Raw genomic sequence first — 26,119 nt, 5'->3', positions numbered from 1 at the left:
TGGATGATGGCATGTAAATCTGAAGAAGAGAAGCAAACAGACCAATTTTGAGGGAAGCTGAGAACGTGAGGCATAATCATGTAGGGTTATTTGGGAAAGGTAACCTGCTGAAAAATTGTAATTTTTCCTAGAAGCAATAAGAAGCTCTCTGAAGTTTCTTCAGCAAGAGTGTGACCTAGCCAGATGGATATTTGGGAAAGATTATTCTGACATTTGTGTTCTCAGAGCAATTCACTAGAATGAAATTAGAAAATGCTGACTCAGCAATCCATTGGATTTCAGAGGTAGATGAGTTGTCTGAGATTATCTCGCTTAGTTCGACTAGGTCTCTGGATCCAATCACATATGAGGAAACTGAGACCCAGAGACAGTAAGTGACTTATTCATCACACAGTTATTAAGGAACAGACCTGGGACACAGCTCCACATCTTCTGACCCACACATAGTCTTCTTTACTGAATAACAGCAGTAACAAGAATTGTTATTTTTATAAACTTTAACATTTGCAGAAGCCTGAACCAGCATAATAGCTTGAGAAGCAAATCCTCTGGCTGTATCATTTTATTTTCAAAATGAAGAAACTGAAAAGTAGACATGTTTAATGACTTATTCATGTTCTTACAGCTGGGAAGTATCAAAAGCAAGATTTGAACCCAGGTCTTCAGATTCAAAAGTTTATAGATTCAAAAGTCAAAGCTGCTTCTTGGGTGTGAACTTGGGGAAGTCAGCTGCCTCTCCCAGACTTCAGTTTTCTCATCTGCAAAAGACTGGGTCCCTTTCAGTTCCATACCTAGGACCCCATTTATATTACTAATAATATTAGAATAGGCAAGAAGTTCCAGGCTGAGATTCAGCTCTCCCCACCCTGCTAAGCCATCCCATTTGGTTTTTTTGTTTGTTTTTTAGGTTTTTGCAAGGCAAATGGGGTAGCTAAGTAATTATTAAGTGTCTGAGATCAGATTTGAACCCAAGTACTCCTGACTCCAGGGCCGGTGCTTTATCCACTGTGCCACCTAGCCGCCCCAACACACTTGTTTTGTATTTCCAACACTAAGGTACTTCTAAGAAGAGATCACAAGCTCTGTACATAGCCTAGGACTGAACTACATCATGTAGAAAAAAATGGCCAGGAATTTGAGGCATTCTTTTTAGCTGGCATTCAAACTTTGTAATTCTCCTTTATCTTTCCAATCAAAACCTTCCCTGATTCAAGTACCAGTTGAGAAGAGGAGGAGCTGAGGACCCAAAACTATTAAACTACTGTCTTGCCCTTCCCATGGTATGTTCTTCAGGAATTCTTGAGTGAAAGGGCTAGCCCTAAATGATGGTTTGAAGGAATGAGAAACTATCGCTTTGAAACTCGGTTTCTTCTTGTGGGTCCATCGCTCCTTCATTTGGGAGGATAACAAATGGTGCTGTTTAACAATCAAAGGAAGCACTGATCCATCCTCAAGTCCTCCCTCTCAGCAATGGAATCTAATCATTGTGCTAGAAGCTGCACAGATCCTTGACTTAGAACGGTCACTCAGGGATATCCTGAAGCATTTGTTTACCTTCTTTGTGGGGATTGAGTTATAAGAGAAACAATTTCTATTTTGAAGCAAAACATTAAAAATCTAAAAGGAATTGAAAAAATAGCTAGGGTCTCAGAATAAGAACAAGCTTAATCAATTTAAATAGGTGGGAAAACTGAAATTCAGGTGACTTTCTGAAATCAAAAGGACCCAACTAAGTATCAGATCCAAGCTTCAAAGAGGTATCTTGCAAAAGAGTTCCACAGCCAGATGTTCTGAGGCCACCATGCATATTGTCTTCAAGATTCCAAAGATTACTCAGTTGATACTGGATCTGTGGGGCAATGAGGTGGCACAGTGGATAGAGCACTGACCCTGAAGTCAGGAGGACCTGAGTTCAAATGTGACCTCAGACACTTAATGATCACCTAGCTGTGGAAGCTTGGGCAAGTCATTTAACCCCATTGCCTTAAATAAAAATAATTTTAAAAAGATAAAGTTTCAATTTGTCATCACTTGATGACAAACTTGTATGTTTAGATAAAAATTGGTTCACCTGTCACCTGTACAAGAAGTTTTTCCTGCTTGGGAGATCCTTTCAGGACTGACACTGTGGCCACCGCCTTGGAAAGCACCATGTCACCACTATGTCTCAAAGAGACATCAGAGGTAGGCTTGGACTGAATCCTCAAGGATCGTAAGGATTTCAGATTTGGGAAGTCAGGTGTGGGGAACAGCCTGGGCAGGAGATGGTGGCAGGAGATATGGCATGAATAATCTACAAGAACAAATAGGCAGATAATTCGTTGGGTCATTGTATTGTTATGTGTGTTGTTCGTGTTTTTCCTACTAAACTTGCCTTTCATTGGACCAAACTGATAGTTCAGTTTTGGTATTGCAACACTCATAATTTCCCATTTCTTGAAACAATGGGCATACAACAACATACAAGAATTCCATTTAGAGTTCTGGTCCTCTCCTTTGGTCAGTTGAATGGAAGAGGAGCAGAAGAGCTCTTGGAGGGATGGCCATGGACTGTCATATCTACAGGGATGAGAAGAATGGAGAAACCGTCCTTGAAGGCCCAGCTAGCATGGGATTCACAGCCTTTAAGAACTGGTCATTCTGAGACTGGTTGGCCCATTTGATCAGACTGCTGCTTATCTAGAGCGTGGCTCATGACTTCCTACATGGCTGGGAAAGGCTGTCACTCTGATAGTCAGGATTTTGACTTTTTGGGGGGGATATTTTTCACTTGAAGCAAGAAATGTGTTTTGGGTTTGTGAAAGTTGGATAGTGGGGGTGGCATCCCCTGAAAGGAAAAGTTAGCTCGGTCTAGTCATAAACCTTTATCCAACAGAGATCAAACCTCTGGCCTTTTCCTCTAGCATCACCCCAAAAGGGAAGAAAAAATGAACTCAAGCTGAGAAATCACTGAGCTATTTCAGGCAGGTCTGCCCATGACTGCTCACTCACCGTCCTATTCCAATTGAACTCACCCTCAAACCAAAGGCAGAAGACTTAACCTGACCTTTCTCTATGACTCAATGCTGTGAATAGGTAGGTGGGAAAATTCTATGGGGCCAGAAAGGTCTCTTTGGTCTGTTTCTATTGTGACAATACCTTCCAGACAATTAATTAGCTACCTGATAGGGGCCAACCAACTTCCTGATCTTGAAAGATTCAAGAAACACGCTGAGGGACCCAGAACAAAAACACCACCATTGAGCCTGGAGTCTGAGATACTTTCCACAGGAAAACTGCCTTGAATCTGCTGTTCAGAGGCACAATTAAATGTTTCCTAATGAATAAATAGTAGTAGATGTCTTCAGGGAAGATGGGACAGAAATCAAGGAAAGCTCCAGGCTAAAGTCTCACTGGATACCAAACATACATTTAGCTGTCTGGGTTGCTCTGACTTGGTAGCATATTTTTAAACACAAGATCAATTATTCTGCAGGGTTTACTTGACATATGATGGGATCAGAGCCTTCTAGTTCAATTAAGTGTTCTGATCTTGGCACCGATTCCATTTCCTGCCCCTGGCCCTATCACAAATGAGTTGGTAGCCTCATTAATTGCTTATTAATGCATCAGAGTGGTGGGGGGTGGGAGTGTGGTGGAAGGAAGGCACTGGGGCCCAAGCAGATGTACTTTGGCACAGAAATGTATCTTGATGGATATGACCAGGGATGGCAGTTGGGCAACTGACAATTACAGAAAGCAAAAACAATGAATAAAAACAAACATAGGAAATGGTCATGTTTCATGGAGGGGAATTATGAGACTTCTGACTCACCCAAGGAAAGTTGTCTGGAAAACTTTATTTATAAAGGGCAGGAAGATCCAGGAGAAGCCATATAAGGAGGCGATGAAGATGGATCACTCGAACATGTCTGAGATCTTTTCTTTGCCCCAAATAATTTCCCCACAGGCTTGAAACCTCCATAATTACTATCATATACTAAAGACATTTTTGCATTCTCTGGGAGGGCCAGTATATTTTTGGCTATGAAATGCATGCTAGGCATTATGCAGTTGACTAAAATTCCCGACCTTAAACTCCTCAAGCTCTCTCTCCAGGCCTTAGTTTGCTCATATATAAACTGAGGGCATAGGATCAGATCTGGAATAATCCAAACTCTAACCTAAGTGGACAATGGGGATATTTCAGTGTCTCTGTAAACTATGATAAAGGAAAACAATTATATCTTAATATCACTAACCTTTGCTTTCTTTTTGTAATCTATATAGTTTATTTTATATATTTAGAAGCAAAGTTTTGAGATCTATAGGTTTCATCAGACTTCCAAAGAGTGCCATGATCCCCAAGTTGCTAAGAACACTAAGATTAGATCATCTTTAAAGTCCTTTTAGGTCAAAATCCTGTTATCTGATAGTGACCTATTGTCCGCAAGGGAAAAAGAGACACCATGGAATGGAGGAGGTTTGAGCAGAGAACAGAGGAGATGAAGAAAATGGGACTTCATCTTACTAATGTGTCCTCGGTCATAAAGGGACCAAGTTAACAGAGAGTGGTTGGTTCATGCAAACCAATTCTATTGCTGAAACAATTGTACAGAGCACATTTCCTGCTGATGCCATCTCTGTATACTCAGAAATCCCTGTGATATCCTTGAAGGAAGCCTGGATATGGAAGCCTGGTGTGATCCCATGGTCTTGGAGATCTTTCTGGGATCCAAGAAAGGATTTACATATATGATTCATACACATTATTCATATTTACATTCTTATTAAAATATGTTCTAGGCATCTAGAATCTGACACTGTGCCAGAATCAGTGAACCAGAAACTAACTTTAGACATTGTTTAGACAAATGAATCATTTTCTCATCTTAGGAAACTTGGCTCCGCATTGACCATTGCTACTCCTATGGAATCCACTCTGATTTCTTTGTGGTCCAGTTTTGGTTCATCATTCCATATATATGATCTATCTGGCATCTTTTCCTATTATTACATCTGTCATGCTGGTCTCCTTTTTTGCCTTTTCTTTGTATCCCTAGGGCTATGCCAGTAGCTGACACATAACTATAACTTCAATGTATGTTTGTTTGTTGGTACATTGGTATGCCCCATTCTTTCTTTTGAACACTGAAGGGGAGAAAAAGCAAAGTTGAGCATTACAGAAAGCCCTTTGTCATCACACATGAAAGTCCTCAGATCTATGCCTCCTCTAAGCATTCATGTTTCAGTGGAGTGAACATCATCTTTCCATTTTTCTACTCCTCAATGGCTTTCCCCTCTCCTTTATACCTCTTCACTCATATCCTATGCCTTCCTTCACATCCTATTGCCAAGTTTTATTGACTATACTTTGATATTATCTGTCCCATCATCTTATACACAGATTCTGCCCTTGCTTATGCCCTCATCCCTTCTCCCTTGGATTATAACAGGAACCTTTTAATTGATCTTGCTGCTTCTCATCTCTCCTCCCCTCTTCTCCCCTGAGAGGCAGTTCATCTTCCCCATAATTATATTTAAAACCCTCAACAATCTAGACTCCCAAATGTCTCTCAGTCTTATTTCATATCATTCCCCTTGTGGGACTCTCCATTCCAGGGCACTGGACCTGGTGGTCTTCCCAAATTTGTAGTGTATCCTTTCCAGTCTGCATACCTTGGACAGGCTCTCTTTCATACCTAGGTCATATTCAAAGGCCTACTGAGGGGCCAACTCCTGCAAATGGTTCTTTCTGCTCTTTCAGGTGTCTGAACTTCTCCTTGAAAGTATTGGTAATGCTTTTCTATTTGTTTATCTTCAAACTTGGTAATATCTTCACCATACAATATGGCACCTTTATGATAGCCTAGTATTTAGAGACTTGGATCCATGTCAAAGGCAGGACTTTCTAACTTCAAAGTCAGTTCTCTATCCACTGCTCAACACTATCATGCTTATTGCATTGCATTTAATTTAATGACTTTTATCTTTAAATATTTAATGATTTTAATTCAGTAGACTTTCATTTGGAGATAATGTTACCTTTGCAGCCCCTATACCTACCACCTAACTGGAATGTAGTAGATACTTGCATTTCTTGAATTGAAGTGTAGTCTGACTTTGTATTTCCACAGGATTTCCTGGATGGAATACTCAATGCACTTAAGAAAATGGCTCCAGGATAGGCCCTAGCCAGAGTCCAGACAGAGCCACATTTCTGCTTTCTAAAACTTTACCCTGTGAAATACAAACAGAGCTGACTGAGAAGGAGAGAATGGCTGAGAACTACAGAGTAATAACCTGTGGAATCTTGGACAAGGAGAATATTTTTGACCCAATTTCCTCATCTGATAACTGAAGGGGGTAGGGTAGAGGCCTCTAACATGCCTTCTGGCTCCATTTTTATGAGAATTACCACACTCAGCAAATTCCATAAAATTTGTGAATTCAACTTAGTTTAGCACATTCCCATTTTTGTGAAAATGAACAATAGTGTGATAAGGAAAAGAGCACTGGCTTTAAGATCTGAGGACCTGAGTTTGAATCTACCCTCTGTTACTATTTTGTGACCTTGAACATGTGATTTCACCTTTCTAGATCTCTATTTCCTCATCTGTAAAGTAAAAGAATTGGTAGATGGTCTCTGAGGCCGCTTCTAATTCTAGATGCAAAATCACAGAATCATTCAATCATAGGATGATGCCTCTTAGGAAGCAAGCCAACTATCATTTCCTCTACCACATTTCATAAGAAGAGCAGTTGTCCATTGTAGAATGTAGGCTCCTCAAGGGTAAGAGTTGGTGTAGAGTTGCTTTTGTGCATGTATTTGCCTCAGACAAACTGAGGTCTGGGAAAGACCTTAATTTAAAAAGGCCAAGATCACCCACTACATCCTGAACCATTGCCAGTCACTTTGCCTTATTTCTCACCACTGGACTTCAGTAACCCTGGAGGAGAAAATGCACATAAATCAAATTTATATGCCAATCAAGCATCAACATCACAATGCCTCTTCTAGAATGAAAGATGAACAAAAATAGCAAGAATGGTTTTGTATGGTGGACAGCCCAGATGCTTGCATAGATGTAAGGCTCAATACCTTAATACTGATATGACTGATAGATGGATTCCTTCAATAAACATTTATCAGGCGTCTGCAATGAGCTAGGGACTGTACCAGCTACTGGAGATGCAAAAAGAAAATGAAGAACAGCCCTTCCCTTGAGTTCTCATTAAAGAAACCTGCCCTGCTTATAGGTGAAACCCTAACTCAGATTTCAATTTCATAAGGGGCCCCAGCCAGGATTACCTAGCTCCCAGGTCAGTTCATTGTCCAGTCTTCTGTCTCTCCTCATTAACAGTCATGCGAATGTCTTCTTCCTCCCTCCCTCCCTCCTTCTTTTCAATTTCCCTTTATGATTAATCTTTTGCCATTAGAATGTAAACTCTCTGGGGGCAGGAGCTGTCTTTCTACTAGTATCCATAGTGCCTGGACACAAAATAAGAACATACTAAATGCTCTATCTAGTCTATCCATCCACCCATCAATCCATCCTTTTGTTTCTTTATCTACCTGATCATGAAAGTCTGATGCTAGTGTGGGTTACTGGAAAGGGTGCCTAAGTCCAGGTTGACTATTATATTTACATACTACTCACCCCAAGACGTGTTAGGACACATGCAGAATTAGCAGTAAATAGTGGGGCATATAGGTAATGCCAGCACTCTTCATAGACTGAATGTCTTGCAAGCCAGAGAGTCTTCCACTTAGACCTAAGTGTGTGTCTGTGATGATGGCAGTGGGAAGGAGCCCATTTTCACAGCAGTCATATTTGGAAGTTATGTTCATTCTGCTTATCCCAGGAACATGCCTCAAAGAGCACATTAAGTCAAAAGAGAGAGAGAGAATGAGGGAGAAGAGTGTTGCTAGGAACCGTATTTGCTTCAGTGGTGTATTTTTTGAAGGAGGAATCAGGAACATGGCAGTCTTTTTCAATCCACTGAACATTTTCTAAGGAGCAGAGATACCTGAGGGAGTTGCTTGTTGCTATGTATGTCATCCCAACATCAGGTGCCTGGACACAGCCCTATTCAGTCCCAGTGCCTCAGTTAGACACCAAAGTCAGCCAAGAATCAAGTTTACAATACATAAGCAGCATGTTTTCTGGAAACATCTTCTGCCATTTTGGAGTGAAATAAGGAATGAAGACTAAGTATGAGTTGAGTCAGACCCTATTCCCTAGGAACTTACTGATCCAGATAACTAGCCATATTGGACTTAAACTCTTGGATAAACCTTTTCTTTTCCTTTTGGACACCATCTGATGCAACACCTGTTGCCACAGGAATGTAGGGAAGAACTCCAGTGTAATCTTCAGGTTAGCAAATTCCAGGTTAGCAAATGTCCACTTCCTCTTCCCCAGTTCCTGTGAGTTAGAGTTGTTAGACACCAAAACTGAGCAAGCGGTAAGCCCTACAGACCTTCTGCCAACTCTGTCATACCCATTTACTTCCGCATTGCTCCCCATTCTTCCTTCCTCCCACCAGGCCCTCTGTGTCCATCTTTCTATCACTGGCTGTCTTTCATCTTCCATTCTAGGCCCTGTGCTTTCACAAACTTTGCATCTTATTGCACCACAGAAATCTCCCTGCCATAAATCCAATTTCTAGAGCCATCTAACTATTTTGTCATGAAGTAGCAAGGCACTCTCATGGGAGAGATGGGGAGGCACCTTGTATCAGATGACTTCAACCACCACCATCACCTTGACCAAAATCTTCCCCTCAGACCCTGATGGAGATAACCTAGAACCTCAAGATCCAGGCTTCCAGCTTGGTACCTGCATTCATTATCTTGGGAAGCAACCCTTCTAGGGATGCAGCCTAGCAACGATCCTGTGGGCTATGGCCACAGATGCTGAAGATCCAGAAAGCAAAGTTCTTACCAGCAAAGTCCTTGGCTCTGTCAGATGGTCGAACACCAGAAAGTGGCATGAATTAATTAGTGAAAATGATATTAATGAAGACGTATGACCAAGTACATTGCCACTTCACTCCTTGGACCCTGGGACATTTCCATCTGACTAACTGCTGAAGGGGTAGCTATGTGTTGCTGTGGATAGAGCATTGGTCTTGGAGTCAGGAGGATGAAAGTTTGAATCCAGTCTCAGACACTTGACACTAGCTGTGTGAGCTTGGGTAATTCACTTAACCTTGATTGCCTTCCATCCAGACATCCTGGTTCATACCTGACCACTGGATTCAGCTGAACGGTTCTGGAGGCTGCAACTTAGCACAGAACCCCTCCACCCACCCAAATCTATTTCATGTGCTTGTCATGGCACCACCGTGGGCTTCTTCAAGAATGGAAGACAAACATCATCAACTGCCGAAGCCTCCCTTTGAGTTGTCTTCTCCAATAGAAAGGTTTTCCAATAGAAAAGTTGACTTTTCTTTTTGTATTCACAGTGGTTTTCAATAAATAATTTTTTTCAATCATTCAATCAATTATTTATTCATGTATTCATCCAAGACCACTAGTCCACTGGACCAGGAGAATGGGAAGCTGGCTATTTGCTCCTCACTTTTACTTGGAGTCTTATCCCTTGCCACCCTCACTCTATCTTTATTCCTTTGAGATTCATCCCAATCTCAATCATCATTATCAAGTGGTTTCCTCTTTTCAAGATTCAGCATCTGACTCATACTCATTCTAAGCACCCTGATCCTTACTCCCCTATTCTGGGCTTTTCAATTTACAAACATATATTCATCTACATATGCACATATACATAAGTACATATATGGCTATTTCACTAAATAATCTATTGTCTCAATTCATTAGCCTCTTCAAACACCACAACCGCTATCTTAACTTCACTCTGCTTCAGCCACCTATAGAGATGGTCATGTCTCACATGTCATTATCACTCCTGACTGGACTACTTCTGTAACATCAAATGATGACCTCTCTTGATGATTATGGTTTTCTGATTTCCTATTTCCCCCTATATTTCCCCCAAATTCTGTTTGTTCTCATGATACTTTCTTGTCACTCTCTACTCTGGAGACTTTTATTTTCTGAATCTTCACTTCCCTATCTGAAATCTAGCAGCTATTTGGCTGAAGGGATAGGGGACAAAGGGTGGTAGCCCAACCCTGACAACCTCCAGTCTTAATGAAAGGAAGCTCTAGGGTTCTCTACTTGGTCCTTATGCTAGAAATAAGTAATATGACAAGAAATTTTAGTACTTTTAGCTACAAAATCAGGTGATCCAAAAAGAATTTTCACTAAGGCAGACACAAAAGGAAAATTTGCCTTGGGGATTAAGTTGTATTTCCTCTCTTTTATGTGTTGAATTTCCATTCAGTAGTGTGCAAGTCTTTGTTATGAGAGGATATTCCTTTTATTATCTTGGTAGTATTTTAAAATTAAGTCCCTTTCCTTCGAATTAATGTGTATAGTGATTCTGTCTGGTGAAAGGGAAATATTGATGGGGACTTTCAAAGTGTGATTCTGAATCTATGCTGACTCAAAACTTTCTTCAGACCTGAATCTAACAGTGACTTCCCTGGGAGTTTGCAGGTGAAGCTGGGATATATACAAATAGTCAATTTTTGTCCTTGAATTCTTTTTTCCCTTGATCTATCATTTTGATAGTAGATTTGGTATGGTAGAAAAATATTTAACTCCTAGCAGGTTGATAATTTTAGAGTCATTCTTAATTCTTTCCTGTCCCTCACCAATCAATTGTTTTTCCTCCACCATGACCACCAAAGAAATTGACAACTTCATTATTCCTTCCTGAATTATTCCAATTATAATTGATCTCCCTTCTTTCAGTTTCTCTTCTCCAACTCATCTTTTAAAGAAATTTTCCACTTATATGTAAAAATAAATTTTAATAATTTTTAAAAATGTTGAGTTCCAAATGATTTCCCTCTTTTTTCTCCTTCCTCAATGAGAAGACAAATAATTTGATTTAGGTTATATATGTGCAAAGCATATTCCCATATTAAATAAAAATAAAATAAAACCTGAAGAAAAATAAAGTTTAAAAAAGTATGTTTCAATCTGCATTTAGACCCTTGTAATTCTTTCTGTGAAGGTGAATAGTATTTTTTTTATCTTATGATAAAAGAACTTATGTCCTTTGGAATTATCTTGGATCATTAAATTAATCAGACTAGTCAAATCTTGCAAAGTTAATCCTTGTGACATTGTTGCTGTTACTGTGTACAATATTTTTCTAGTTCTGCTCACTTCTCTTTCTGTCCATTCATCAAATCTTTCTAGGTTTTTCTGAAATTATCCTAATCATCATTTTTTACAGAAAAGCAGAAGTCCATCATAATCATATACCAAAACTTGTAATCATTCCCCAATTTATGGGCATCTGAAAGAGTGATAATTTTATTTTCCCATTGCTGATTCTAATCCCTTTATTTTTTCTTCTTATATTGCTGTAGCTAGCATTTTAGTGTGATATTGGATGATAATGGTGATAATGGATATCTTTGCTTCCCACTCATTCCTATCACAGAGAACTCTTGCTGATGGGTTTAGATAATACTACTTATCATTTGAAGGAAAACTCCATTTATTCCTCTTTTCTAGATTTTTGAAAGGGAATGAGTCCAGTATTTTGTCAAAAGCTTTTTCTACATCTATTGAGATCATCATATGATTTTAATTCTTTTTGTTATTGATAGGGTCAAATCTTCTGATAGTTTTCTTGACATTGAACCAAGCTTTCATTCCTGGCATAAAGCCCTTTTAGTCACAACCAATGATCTTTACGATTTATTGTTGCACTCTTCTTGCAAGTATCTTATTTTTAAAATTTCAGTATTCATTAGGGAAAGTGACTGGTCTATAGTTTATGTTTTATTGTTATTTTTTCCCTCTGTTTCCTCTTCCTGGTTTAGGGATCAGCTTAATATTTGTTTTATAAAGGGAATTTGGAGAACTCCTTTGTCTATTTTTTCCAAAACAGTTTAGCTAATATCAGAATTCATTGTTCTTTAAATGTTGCATAGAACTCATTTGTGTCCTGGGGATTTTTTCTGAGGAAAGCTTAGTGATAGCTTATTCTATTTCTTTTTCTAAGACAAGGTTATTAAAGTATTCTGTCTCCTTTCCTGTTAATCTTAGCAATCTATATCTTTGTAAATATTCAACCATTTCACTTAGATTGACAAATTTGTTGGCATATAATTGGAAAAAATTATCTTTATAATTGCTTTAATCTCCTCTTCAGTGATGGTGAACTCAACCTTTTCTTTTTATTACTGCTAGTTTGGTTTTCTTTTTTTTAAATTAAGTTAAGCAATGGTCTATTTTTCATTTAAAGAAGCTTCAAATTTTATTTATTAGTTTATTGGTTTTATTTTAGTTTTATTCATCTCTCCTTTGAGTTTCAAGAATTCCAACTTGATGTTTAATAGGGGATTTTTACTTTGTGTTTTTCCTAACTTTTTTTAGTTACATACTAAATTTACTGAATTGTTCTTCTCTATTTTACTAATGTAAGCATTTAGAGATATAAAGTGTCCCCTAAGTACCATTTTGACTTTATTTCATCAATTTTGGTATTTATTTCATTTCTGAAATTCTCTTTAATGAAAGTTTGAATTATATTTCTTTTCATTCCTGTTGAATTTTCTCCAGAGATCTAGCATGTCTAATTTTTCTAAAATTCTATTCATTTTCTTAATTTCTTATTTATTTTTGATTGGATTCATCTAGTTCTAAGAGGAGCCATTGAGGTCTTCCCCTACTAGTATAGTTTTACTATTTCCTACTGTAACTCACTTAATTTTTCTTTAAAAATTTTAATGCTTATGATTACTACCCTGACATTTTTTTTACTTCAGTTGAAGTATAGTAGATTTGAATTTAGTCCCTTACCATTTCTCTGTGTGTCTTTCATAAACAAGAAGTGTTTCAAGTGTTTCTTGTAAACAACACATTGCAGGATTCTGCTTTTTAATGTCCTCTTCTATATATATTTCCATTTTATGAATGTGTTTATCCCATTCACATTCAAAATAATAATTGCTAATTGCAATTTCCTCCATCATACTTTTCCCCGCTGATCTCTCTCTCTCTCTCTCTCTCTCTCTCTCTCTCTCTCTCTCTCTCTCTCTCTCTCTCCCCCCTCCCCCTCCCTCTCTTCTTCTCTCTTCCTCTCTCTGTTTTTGCCTGGTCTCTACTGAAAACTATTTTCCTTCTGACCACCAGTTCCCTCAAGCTACCCTTCCTTCTCTCAACACTGCTTCTCTCAGTCCCTTCTCATCTTATAGAGCAAGGTGGCTTGAATATAGAGTGTGAATGTTATTCCATTTTTGAGCCAATTCAGAGATGAGTATAATTCAAGCCTTTCTTGCCACTCTCTCCATCACTTCCTCCACTGTAAAAGCTTTCACATCTCTTTTGTGATACAACTAATCCCATTCTACCACTCCCCCTTCCTCCTAGTGCACCCCTCTTTCTCACCCTTTAAATTCATTTTTAAAGATATCGTGCTTTTGCAATCAACTCACACCCAAGCCCTCTATCTCTGTATATGCTTCCGAAATGTCCTAATAATGCTCAAGTTCTTTGGTGTTAAAAGAATCATTTTCTCTTGGAAGAATGTAATTTGAATTCCTTATGATTTCTTTTCTCTGTTTACCTTTTATGCTTCCCTTTAGTGTTAGATTTCAAGATCAGATTTTCTATTTAGTCCTGGTCTTTTCATCAAACATTTTTCATATATGACCCCCATAGCTCATTACTCACAACTGCTACTTTCCTGGTCTATTACAAAAGTTTTCTTTTTCTTTTTTAGATTTTTTTTTGCAAGGCAATGGGGTTAAGTGACTTGCCCAAGGCCACACAACTAGGTCATTATTAAATGCCTGAGGTCAGATTTGAACTCAGAAAATAACTCCTTCAATTGTAGAATGGAGTTAAAGGAAGCTGAAGATTTTGTAAGGAATCAAGAAAAAATAAAACTATAACAAAAGAACAAAAAATTAGAAGAAAATGTGACATATCTCATTGTAAAAACAACCAACCTAGAAAACAGATCCAGGAGAGATAATTTAAAATTTATTGGAATACCTGAAAGTCATGACCAGGAAAAGAGCCTAGGCTTCATCTTTCAATAAATAATACAGCAAAACTGCCCTGAGATCCTAGAAGCAGAGGATACAATAAAAATTGAAGGAATTCACCAATCACCCCTGAAAGAGATCCCAAAAGAAAAACTCCCAAGAATATTTTAGACAAATTCCAAAACTCCCAAGTCAAAGAGAAAATATGACAAACTGCTAGAAACAAACAATTGAACTGCCATGGCTCTACAGTCAGAATTCCATAGGATCTGGCAGCATCTACATTAAAGGCTCATAGGGCTTGAAATAGATTATTCCAGAACGCAAAAGATCTTGGTTTACAACCAAAAATCAACTACCCAGAAAAACTAAACATCCTCTTTCAAGGGAAAAGATGGACTTTCAATGAAACAGGAGACTTTCAAACTTTCCTATTGTAACAACCTGAGCTGAACAGAAACGTTGATCTCGAAGTACAGGAGTCAGGTGAACCATAGAGGGGGCAGAAGAGAGGAACTATAAGGAACTTAATGATATTGAACTGTTTGTATTCCTGCATGGGAAGAAGATACTGATAACTCATATGAACTTTCTCATTTAGAAGAGCAGTTAGAAGGAGCATATATAGACAGGGTACAGGAAGGAGCAGAATATAATGGTATAATACAGTAAAAAGATGGAGTCAATGGGCGATAAAGGAAAATACTAAAAGAGAAAGGAGAGGAAGAAGGGGCTAAGATATTTCACATAAAAGAGTCAAGAAAGAGCTTTTATAATGGAATAGGAGAAGGGAAGGTGAGGGGGAGTGAGTGAACTTTCATTCTCATCAGAAATGGCTCAGAGAGGAAATAACATACACACTTAATAGGGCATAGAGATCTATCTTACCTGAGAGAAAAAATGAGAGGAAAGGGATGGGAAAAGGCGGAGGGGGGAGGGGAGGAGGAGTAGGTGATAGAAGAGAGGGAAGATTGTGGGAAGGGTACACACACTTCTGAACAGGCACAGGGTGAAAGGAGAGAGAGAGAATAAAATAAATGGGAGTGGGGAGGAATAGAATGGTGGGAAATGTAGCTAGTAATAGTTACTGTGGGAAAAGATATCAAAGCAATGTCTCTGGTAGACTTAGAAGGCAGCTCATCCCAGAGACAGAGCCAATAGAATCTGAACACAGACTGAAATACACTTTTTTTCTCTCACTTCATTTCTCTTGAGGTTTCTCTATATTTTGGGGGGGAGGGATCATGTTGACTTTCACAACAAGATTATTGTAATAATATGAAAATAAATTCAATTCAGAGTAAAAAAAATGTGATTTGTCTCCTAAAGACAGAAGCAGGATTAGAAACTAAATCTGCCTTGATTTTAGCCTTAGCTAGCCTATTTGTTATTCCAGCATTCTATCTCAGAACTATAATTCCTAGGTAACTTAAACCACTTTGGGAATGAATGGGCCTATTATTTTTTAAGACCTCAGGGGAGTTGGAACAACAGAAGGTAAATTAACTGAATCATTAACTGGGATTTGTCTTCCTCCTGAAGATGTCACTTTCCTAGACAGTCCCTCCAAATGGTAGTTGGTCCTCTGTTTCCTTGACTTAGAGGCCTGGGTAGATAGGTAGGTTTTCTTCTTCCTCTCCACAGTCATTTCATAGGATTAAAATAATAACACTAGCTAGTGTTTATATAGCACTTTGAGGATGGCAAAATCTTTTACAACTATTATCTCATTTAATTTTCACAACAACCTTACAAAGTAGATATTATCCTCATTTTGCAGATGAAGAAATGAAGTTAGGTGACTTGTCCAGGGTCACACAATTGGTGTTGTATATGAAGTGATATTTTCACTCATTTTCCTTCCTTCAAGTCCCAGTCTCTAACTAGCTGCCACACACTAATAGGGAACTGAGACGTCTTTGAGTCCAACCCCCTTCTTTTGAGGGCTCAAATGATTTGTCCTAGATCCCATGGACTTTACGAAAAGCTGGATTTTGAACCCAGATCCTGTGAATGAAACCATTTTTTCTGTGCCCAGTTCCATGTCTTGAGTTCTTGTTGCTCTTCCATTGCCAGTCTGTTTTCCCTGAACCTTTTGTATACCAGTCTCCTCACAAAACTTGTAGGAGCTTCTTGTTACTCCACCATGCTTTGTTATCCTTAAAGACTTTGGCACTGGATTACTATTTTGTCTCCAACTCATCTTTACCACAACCCTGATGATTTCAATGTTTTTGCTAATGAATTTTTGAACCGTTTCATCTCTCAGTATCCAAGCTACAAGTAGTTACTATGATTGCCAGTGCAAATAGCCTGGGCCAACATTTTCAAAGACAAATTCAAGTTGGAGTTGGGGGGGGAGGAACAATAAGGAAGCTCCTCTATCCCTCTAAAGTCTCAGTACTCTTTTCTCTCTCTTGTCTCCATTCTCTGTGTTCTGGGGTATCACTTCTCTTGCCTTGGGATTTATAATGGAGAGGAACAATATTGGACTTGGGTTGAGGAGAGACAGGTTCAAAGGCAGCCATCCACACTTCACAGATTGTGTGACTTTAGTCAAGTCACTTTTGCTAGCTGAAATTCAGTTTTCTTAACTGTAGAATAGGGATGATGCTGATACCTTCTGAGTATCTAATTATTGGAGTTGCTATGATGAGAAGCAAATGAGATCATCATATGGACAGAATGTTCATTGTGTAATGCTCATGTCAGTGATATTCTTATGCAGATTCTTGATCTCTCACCTGAGCTCCAGCCCCTCATTTTCTTTAGAACTCATCATTATCTGTCCCCCTAGAACCTGCCCCACTTTGCTATTTCTGTTGATGGTACTAATATCTTCTCACTCAGTCAGCCTTGAAACCACAGAATGACTTTGGATCCTCTTTTTCCCTCTCCCAGTTAGCTTCAAGGGAATGTCAAGGTTTCTTTTCTAACATTCTGGCTTTTGTACTCTCCTATCTGCTCTGAGAACCATTACCTTGGAGGCCCTCATTACCTGGCGCCTGGATTACTAGCCTTTAACTCTTCCACCCTCCACTCAAATCATTCTAAACCCAATTACCAAAACAACTTACTGCACAGACATGGCCATACCATTCCCTTTCTTATGAAGTTTCAATGACGCCCTGTAACCTTGAGAAGGATATTCAAATGACTGCCCAGCATTCGAGGTCCTCCATCTTTTGGCTCCCATTTAGTTTTATCCTGGATTTCACTTTCCCTTCCTTCATCCATCAGGCATTCCATTCAGAGGAATTTAGGTTCTGTTCGCGGATGTTGTCCTGCCCTTTCTCTCTTTACTTTTCCTATTCTGAAAGTCTTGCTCCCTAGTACAAGAACCAACTCTTTATGTTCCTGTCTCTGCATCCCCTAAGGCTTGAATCAGGTACCGTTGCCTATTTGAAGCCTTCACTGACCTCTGCAACCAAAGAGATCCTGCCCTCCTTATATTTTCTTTGAATTCTTAGTCAGACTCTTCCCCTTTGTTTACTCTTTCAGTGTGACATCTTCCATCTCTCTATTAGAGGAAATTCTTTTAGGCTACCACTTACTTCATTCCTAATCTCTGTAGCCCTAGTTCCCAGGGAAGTACCTTGTATACATTAGATGCTTAATAAATGTTGGCTTAAAGTGATCCACTCTATCATAGACTGTGAGAACTGAAAAAGACCTGGTACTCCCTTGTCTAGTGTTCTTCTTTCAGCTCAATAGGAGCAATCATAGGCCAGAGCCTACCAATTCTTCTCTTGGCTCTTCCACTGAGTTTCTCTGAAATTTGAGCCAAGTCATTTCACAGAAGGATGGTCCAGCCTCCCCCTCAGGGCTTTGCATCAGGACCAGTGCCAGTCTGCATCAGTTCTGCATCCTTACTTATAGTCTCCACAGCTAGCTACTGACCTTCTCCCACAGGATGTGTGGTGAGGCTTACCACTCTGCCAGAGTTGGTTGTCAGGGACCCAATCACACTGCCATCTCTGAATCCCAGAGAAGTGTATAGGGATTCCAGCTCTGTCTCTCACTGATAGGTCAACAATCTCAGACCCAATGTAATCATTGTTTGGACCCTAATAGACTCAGAGTGAATGTAAACAGCAATTATTTCTGGTTTGAACAGAAATTCAGAGAGTCTTTCTCTCTTATATTTATCTTTTTTATTAGATAAAAGAGGTCTTCCTTTCCTACCTAGCCTAATCACTGAATGAGACTTGCCTCAGTCAAACTGAGACCTGTTGAAGACTTTAGCCTAAAAAGATCAAGATCTCCTCCTACATCTAGGGTCAACTCCAGTCACCCTGATCCAAATCTGGCCACCGAACCAGATGGTTCCAGAGGAGAAAGTGCGGCTGACAATGTTGCATAGCCCTACTTCACTTAAATCCAATTCACTTGCATGTCATAGCATCACTTCTCTGATGTTGTGGTCCTCTTTGAGAATGAAGGATTAACAACAATAGCCATTGCCCATTAATTCTAAAGTTATCCATTTCATAACTCAGCATTTAGGGGTGTAGTGGTCCCATGATCTGGATAAGCTGTCTAAAAGTTTTTGGTCCTCCCTTCAGTACAAGATAACCCTGGATTATTATGGCATTAAAAGATAAAATATGTTGATATTGTACAACACTGTACATATTTTTATGCATTTCTGAGTTTCTAAATTTTTTCTGTGATGCTTCCTGATCTTCACATGTCGTTTGCAGCTTCCACAAAACTCCCCTGCAAATTCCTGCAATATATTAATACCATGATGAGAAAGGTCATGATGTGGAAAAGATATCTATAGTTCCACTCCTTTGTGGCAAGTAGAGGTGGTTTTATTGTGCTTTATTTATTATTTACATATAAGGAAAATAAGATCAGCAGTGTTGACTAATCTGATAATATTCAAATTGCACTTAAATTAGACCTTTAACCAGATGTTCTGAACCATAGCCAGCCTAGTGCCCTTTTCCTTGCTCTTAGTGCCTCAGCAATGCTTCCCTTTTGTCAAAAGTCAGATTTGGGGACGGCTAGGTGACGTAGTGGATAAAACATTGGCTTTGGAGTCAGGAGTACCTGGGTTCAAATCCGGCCTCAGACACTTAATAATTACCTAGCTGTGTGGCCTTGGGCAAGCCACTTAACCCCATTCGTCTTGCAAAAAAAAACAAACCTAAAAATAAAAGAAAGTCAGATTTGGGCAGAAGAAAGAAGAGATCCACTCTCTAATTGCCTGTTTACAAATCCTTAGTTGTGCTGGGAAGAAATCATCGATGCCTTTAATGGAATCTCAGTTAGATGAGAATCAACTTTTTTTTGTTTTTGTTTTTTGCAAAGCAGTGGGGGTAAGTGATTTGCCCAAGGTCTCATAACTAGGTAGAGTCTCCTGACCACAGGACTGAGGCTCCACCTACTGTGACATCTAGCTTCCCCATTTGATAAGACTCAAGGTGGCATTTTCACACCAATGCTTGATTCACACCTATTGACCCTAGGATTTAGCAAATCTAATTCACCTCTGTAGGTATCAGGGACAGGTTTTGCTATGTTAACTCAGGGATTATGAACATGTACCACTGCAGACCTGGGAGCATCAGATACAGATTTGGAGTTAAAGTAATAATTAACAACTATAAGAAAGAGAGATAGAATTTATATAGTGATTTAAAGCTTGCAAACTACTTGAAAATACCCTATTGGATCATGCCAACAACTCCAGGAAGTAGGTGCCATTATTATTTTAATTTTTGCAGATTAGAAAACAGTCAAAATATAAATGACTTGCCCAGAGTCACACAGTAATGATTTGAGATGGAATGTGAGCTCAGGTCTTCCTGTTTCCAGGTCCAGAACTTCATCCATCATGCCACCTAACTACCTAAGGGACCTTAGAGAACACAACTATGATGTCCTCAGTTTATATATAAACAAAAGAATACCCATAGAAGTTTGATTGTTTGCTCCATTGCCCACAGGTAGTAAGTGGCTTGTGGTTAACGTTTGTACCAGCATCCCTTGACTACAAATTCATTGTTTTTTCTTCATGACATTGTCTTTTTAAGCTAAGTCAAGCTTTGAGCTGATTTCCTACCTGTTGGGTTTCTTTTAAAAATATTTTATTGTTACATTTAAAAAACATCAATCTCACTTTCCAATTACTCTCCCTCTTTGCCTCAGTGAGTTTCTTGACTCAGTAGAAAAATCAGCCCTCCCCTCTCTCCCAAGCATCACCCTCACTCCGATTGATCTAGTTTTGGAAAATTCTCTTTCCTCTATTGCTTTTACCTTTATGAGCCTATAAGTTCCTTGAGTACAGGAACTGATTTTGGGTTTCTTTTTATCCCTAGCATCAGGAGAATGTCTGGCACATAGTAGGCACTTAATAAATGCTTATTGGGGCAGCTAGGTGTTGCAGTGGATAGAGCTCCAGCCCTGGAGTCAGGAGACCTGAGTTCAAATCTGGCCTCAGACACTTAATAATTCCCTAGCTGTGTGGCCTTGGGCAAGCCGCTTAACCCCATTGCCTTGCCAAAAAAACCCCAAATGCTTATTGATTGATTTCTTGCTTGCTAACATACCCTGCTTCCATTCTCTTGTCATCTGATAAATATTATCTTGTGTTTAGTTCTTGGCACACCATATATAAGGAATGATTTCAATGAATTGGAGAAAACCCATCAGAGACATGATCAAATCATGACCTAGGAAGAATTTAGAAATGATGTGACACAAAGAATACTTTTAAAATGCAGGATGTTTAGCCTGGGGAAGAGCTGAGAGTGGGAAGAGGACATGATAAGCACTTCACATATTTTAATTATGCATGTGGAATAATACTGACCAAGCAACGACAATAAAAACTAACACTTGGTTTGTATTACCTCATTGGATATACACAACAATCTTGAGAGGTGCTGGTGGTGGTGGTGGTTGTTCAGGTAGTTTCAGTTGTGTCCGACTCCTTGTGATCCTATTGGGGGATATCTTGGCAAAGATCCTGGAGTGGTTTTCCATTTCCTTTTCCAGGGTTATGTGACTTGCTCAAGGTCACACAGTTAGTAAGCACTCAAGGTTAGACTCAAACTCAGTTTCTAGATTCCAAGTTGAACATTCTCTCTCTCTCTCTCTCTCTCTCTCTCTCTCTCTCTCTCTCTCTCTCTCATTTGTCTCTGTCTCTGTCTCTGTTTCTGTCTCTGTCTCTGTCTCTATCTCTGTCTCTATATCTACACTACCCAGCTGGTAGTGGAAATAGATATCCTGTGCTGCTCATACATACATACATATAATCTTGTCCAGATGGTCTTTCTGTAATCTAGAAAACAGGCTGAGGATATGAAACAAACAGAAAACCAGTGATTGGATGTCATTGAGGCACAGATTTCAGCCCAATATAATAATAAAGAAAAACCAACTCTTTATAATAATCAGCATTCTTGGGGAATGGAATAAGTTACCTGATGAACTAGTCAGTGCCCTGTTATCTGAATGCCCACCCATCAAATATGCTAGAACAGGAACCACTGTGTGGGCCAGGAGGTGAGACAAAAGTTCCCTCCACATCTGAGATTCAATGATTTCAGTATTTTCTAATAGATACTCTCTGGAAAAATGAAATATCATCTTGAATGGGAGACTCATCTTCTCTCACGTTCTTTGATGTTGGTCCTAAAGCCATCATAGTCATAGAAGCCAGTAGAAGATGATTGCTTTTCAGTGATAAGAGAAAAATCAATATCCCATCATCTTTCCCCACCATCTCTCCAAATTGGGTATCTTTTTGAAAGTGAGCCTGGCGAGCAGCACTGAGGCAGATACTGCAGAAAGTGCACAATGATGACAAGTTAAGTATCCCTATAGCTGTGGAATTTGTTTTATGCTCTGACTGCCAGAGATGAAATGAAGTAAAGCAATAATGGCAGTAAAATTCCTGAGATCAGCTATATATGAATCATAACTAACATCAGAAAGTAGCTTCTGAAGAGTATTAGGCAGGTAACTTCAGGAGCGATGAAGTGTCCGTTTCTATTATTTCTATCATTTGGCTTCATTGTGATCAAGGAGTAGGGGGAGAAAAGCATTCAAGGCAAAAAGGAACATGACAATGAGAACGGGGAAACCAAGAAAATTATAACTGCATGAATCCAACTGTCCAGAGGCCGCAGTTTTCCTCCCTGCTCCTTTCCCTGACATCAGTTTCTTTGTTTTTCCTTTTATTTGATGGAAATGCAATTTTATCTATGTAGAACCTTCCATGTAAAGAAACTCTCTCCACCTATGAAGATCAGCAGCTGCTATTATGCAGCAGAGTTTAAGAGACTTATTCTGGGTTAGACACTTAGGAAGTAGGGTACTAGGGGGCTTGGTGAGTTCAAATCCGGTTTCAGACATTTACTCCCTGTGTGACTAAGCAAATCACTTAATCTCTGTCTCAGCTGCCCTCATTATAAAATTGAGGTAATAATATTTCCCAGGGTTGTTGTGAAGATAAAAATAATATAGCTATAAACTGCTTGCCAAGCCTTAAAAGACTATAAAAAAAATCTAGTGATGATGAGGATGAGGATGGTGGTGGTGGTGGTGGTGATGATAGAATATGATGATGCTGTAACAGGCCTTGAATTCAGGTTTTCCAAGCTCCTAGGTCAACTCTTTATCCATTACACCCTATCTAACCTCTAGTCATTTTCTGTCTCCTTCCTCCCTTCTCTGCATTTTCTCCTCTTTCTCAGAGAACTATAGTCAAATCACCAGTTCTAGGGAAAGGCTTATTTCTAAAGAGTTATATTTCCAACTTGCCACCACCGTTGTAATTCCACAAGTATAATTCCCTTCTCTGACTATTGCAGTCTAATTGGGTTGTCCATCTCCTTGAGATTAGGGACAATCTTGATTTTGTATTTTGTCCCAGTCTTTAGCATAAGGCTTAATAGTGCCCACATGAATATTTCTTTGAAACCCCTCTCCTTGTCCCCAGAGAGGGAAAGCTTCAGTAGAGGCTGCAGTAAAGTTTCCCCTACTTGTCCTGAGGTTCCATTCTTCCTTTTCTTCCTGACCTTGCTCCCCTCTCCAAATGATGTACGAGCCATCATTTATAGCAAGTATTCATTCAGAATGTGATGAAAATCAGTTCATCTTTATCTGGAGACAAAAACCATTATAAAAGTACAAAAACCAAATAAACCAGATTTAAAGATAAATGAAGCCACTTGGATTTCAAGGCTCCAACTGTTCATGATTATATTTCATTCAGGGAAGTGACAGTCTTTCCTCCTAATTCACTTCAATGCTGCCTTTCCCCAAGTGGGCTCCTAGAGATGTGCAGTCCCCCAGCACCACTTTCTATTACTGTGTTCTCTCCTTCCACTTGGCCAAAGCTCTACTTCCCATCACCCACTCTTGTCTAGAAAGAACTAAACACACATTCTTCTACCTTCTCTGCCTGGTTTCTCTGTCTTAGTTTTCTATCACAAAGATTTCTATAAAGTATATTTTTTACTGCAAAACTTCCTTTTAAACAGAGGAATGACTAAGCATTTAGGAATTATTTACTATGGGCAAAGCCCAATGCTAAGTATTGGGAATCCAAAATGAAAAGGAAGATGGTCAGTGTTCTCAAGAAGTCTATCTTCTGATGGAGGGAAATTAAGTGACAAATTAAGCTCTAGTCCTTGGGGTTCAACCACAAAGTCAATGGGAATGCATCTTCTCTAATGGCACGTCCATTGACAAAATCATGGGAGTTTCTGATGTTGAAACATTTTCCAGTGTCAAGGACTCTGTGGGAAGAAGAGGTCTTTGTGGTGATAGCCCTCATAAAAGTGGTTGTCAGATTACACCACCAGAGTCATTGCTTCCCAAGATGATGACTGAGGACTCAAGGCTGGAAGTCTCGCTATTCCCAAGACCCTTGAGTTCAGGGAAGGTTATAAATCAAGGTGATGGTGGTGATTGAAGTTGCCTGGTGTTATTCCTCTTGCCTCATTTTCAGTGAGTCTGACTTGACTATAGGTTATGACAGTTGGTCAGGATGACTGACTACATCTCCTTAAGAGTTGAGTTCTTGGACTATGGCTATGGATATTAGGATGGAAGTAGGATTTGCGAACAGGGAGGTATAACCACTCCTAGGGTTTCTTTGCTGTTCTGATTGTTGGGAATAGTGGATCAGAATTTGTTGCTTGTGACGATGAAAGAGATAAGGGCCCATCTTCACAATGATTTGTCACCTCAATTATGGCTATGAAGGCCAGAAGTAGGTTGGGTGCTCTAGACTCTAGAGCATGGGTGGTCTTCCCAAGGTTTTTGTGCTTAGCATCTCTATGAGGATTTGAGAGAAAATGGTGGTTTCAGTGGAAGAGGTGGTTTAATTCTCCTGGCACATGCTACCTCTTGTCTCTCCTGGGGCCTTGCTTCTTCAACTAGGTTTTTAATCTGGGAGAGTAGTCTGTAGATTTGTTTTAAAAATATTTTGATGACTACATTTCAATACAGTTAATCTCATTTGTAATTCTATGCTTGTATATTTTAAATATATCTATTATTTATAGATATATAATATATCATAGCATTAGAAACCCTATGTTAATATTTAAAAGCATTATCCTAAGAAGGGGTCACAGGTCTCATCAGGCCACTACCAAAGGCATCCATAACACTTAAGGGTTAAGCAGTCTTGTGCTGTGAACAAATAAATGGGTGGCATCCTCTCTGCTCCTTTTTTTTTAAGAAGAGAGATTAGACAAATCTAACAGAAAGGATGTAACTGACCTCCAACTGGATTTTCCTTGCCCTCTCTCCATATATTTATGTCTCTGTCTGTCTCATCTGCTTCAGTTTCTGTCTCTATCTTTATCTGAAACAAGGGAGTCTTTGCTTTTCTTCAGAGAACTCCACTGGGTTTTTTCCATTTTCTTTTCAAACATCAGAAAATTTTCCTTTTTTCCTCCCCCAGCACATGATCTCAGTGAGTTGCTGAGAAAATTCCTCAGCTCCCATTAATGGCTGGTTTGAAAGATTCATTTCTAGGATCTGGATGTTGGATTTCTTGCAGTCCTTTCTGGGAGGGCTGAATGAAGAAAAACATTCCACAGACCTTCTGGCTTCCCCAAGACAAGTCCCAGGCAGACTCTTTGGTAAAGGGGAGGTCTTGGGGGAGACCCTACCCTTGTATCCTGGCACTTGAGCATTAAAGTAGTGAATGTGATGAGGGTGGTAGATGGGTTCATGAACAACTCCAAGGGTGAAAATGCTTACTTTGGAATTTGTCCCCAAACAACCCATATTCACTGATGATTGTTTGATTATGGGTGGGATTTTTTGGTGGTGGGGGAGGATGTGAGAGGGAGTTCAGAAGGAGAATCTTTCCACTCTTCATCATCTGAGTTCCTTTTAATGTTCTTTCCAGCAAGAACACCTTCCGGCAAGTGTGTCACCCACCAACCCCACCTCCAAGCCACCCTCCGATGTCCCCGGCCTCCTGCCTCTCTGCTGTTCCATTTAATGACTGCATTATTCTGATTTCATTAAGGCTTGTTCCTCTCTAACTCCTGCTAATGGATGAGCCGAATCATGAGTCACACGCCTGTTCCTTTTGGTCTGAAGGGTGCACGACTGTTTTTTTCTTTCATCTTTTTTTTTCTATTTTAAGGCCTCATATAGAAAATATATGGCTGGTCCTGAAGGAATCATTTTTATTACTCAATTGGTTCAGACTGTCCTGGTAAGATAAATGTTCCTGCATTTATTCCAATAGAGCACCAGTCCTTTGAGTGATAGAGAAGTAGATTTCATCCTTGATTTTAATACTGAGGGGAAAATGAGGAGCTGAAGGTGATACACTCAAGATTTGGATCCAGTGGAGCCTCACACTCCCAGATCTTCCTTTCCCATATCCTGGGAAAAGGAAGGGGAATGCCCATATCTAGGAGCACATAGAGCGAGAATAATCAAATAGGAGGAATCCCAAGTAATTGAAGCCAGTTTGAGACAATGAGAGGAGTATCCAGAAAAGGTGGAATTTTGGGGAATGAAAATATCCAAGCTTTCAATGAGATCC

This window comes from Macrotis lagotis, chromosome 6 (assembly GCF_037893015.1).
Source record: "Macrotis lagotis isolate mMagLag1 chromosome 6, bilby.v1.9.chrom.fasta, whole genome shotgun sequence".
NCBI lineage: Eukaryota > Metazoa > Chordata > Mammalia > Peramelemorphia > Peramelidae > Macrotis > Macrotis lagotis.
Note: the sequence above shows the minus strand (reverse complement) of the source record.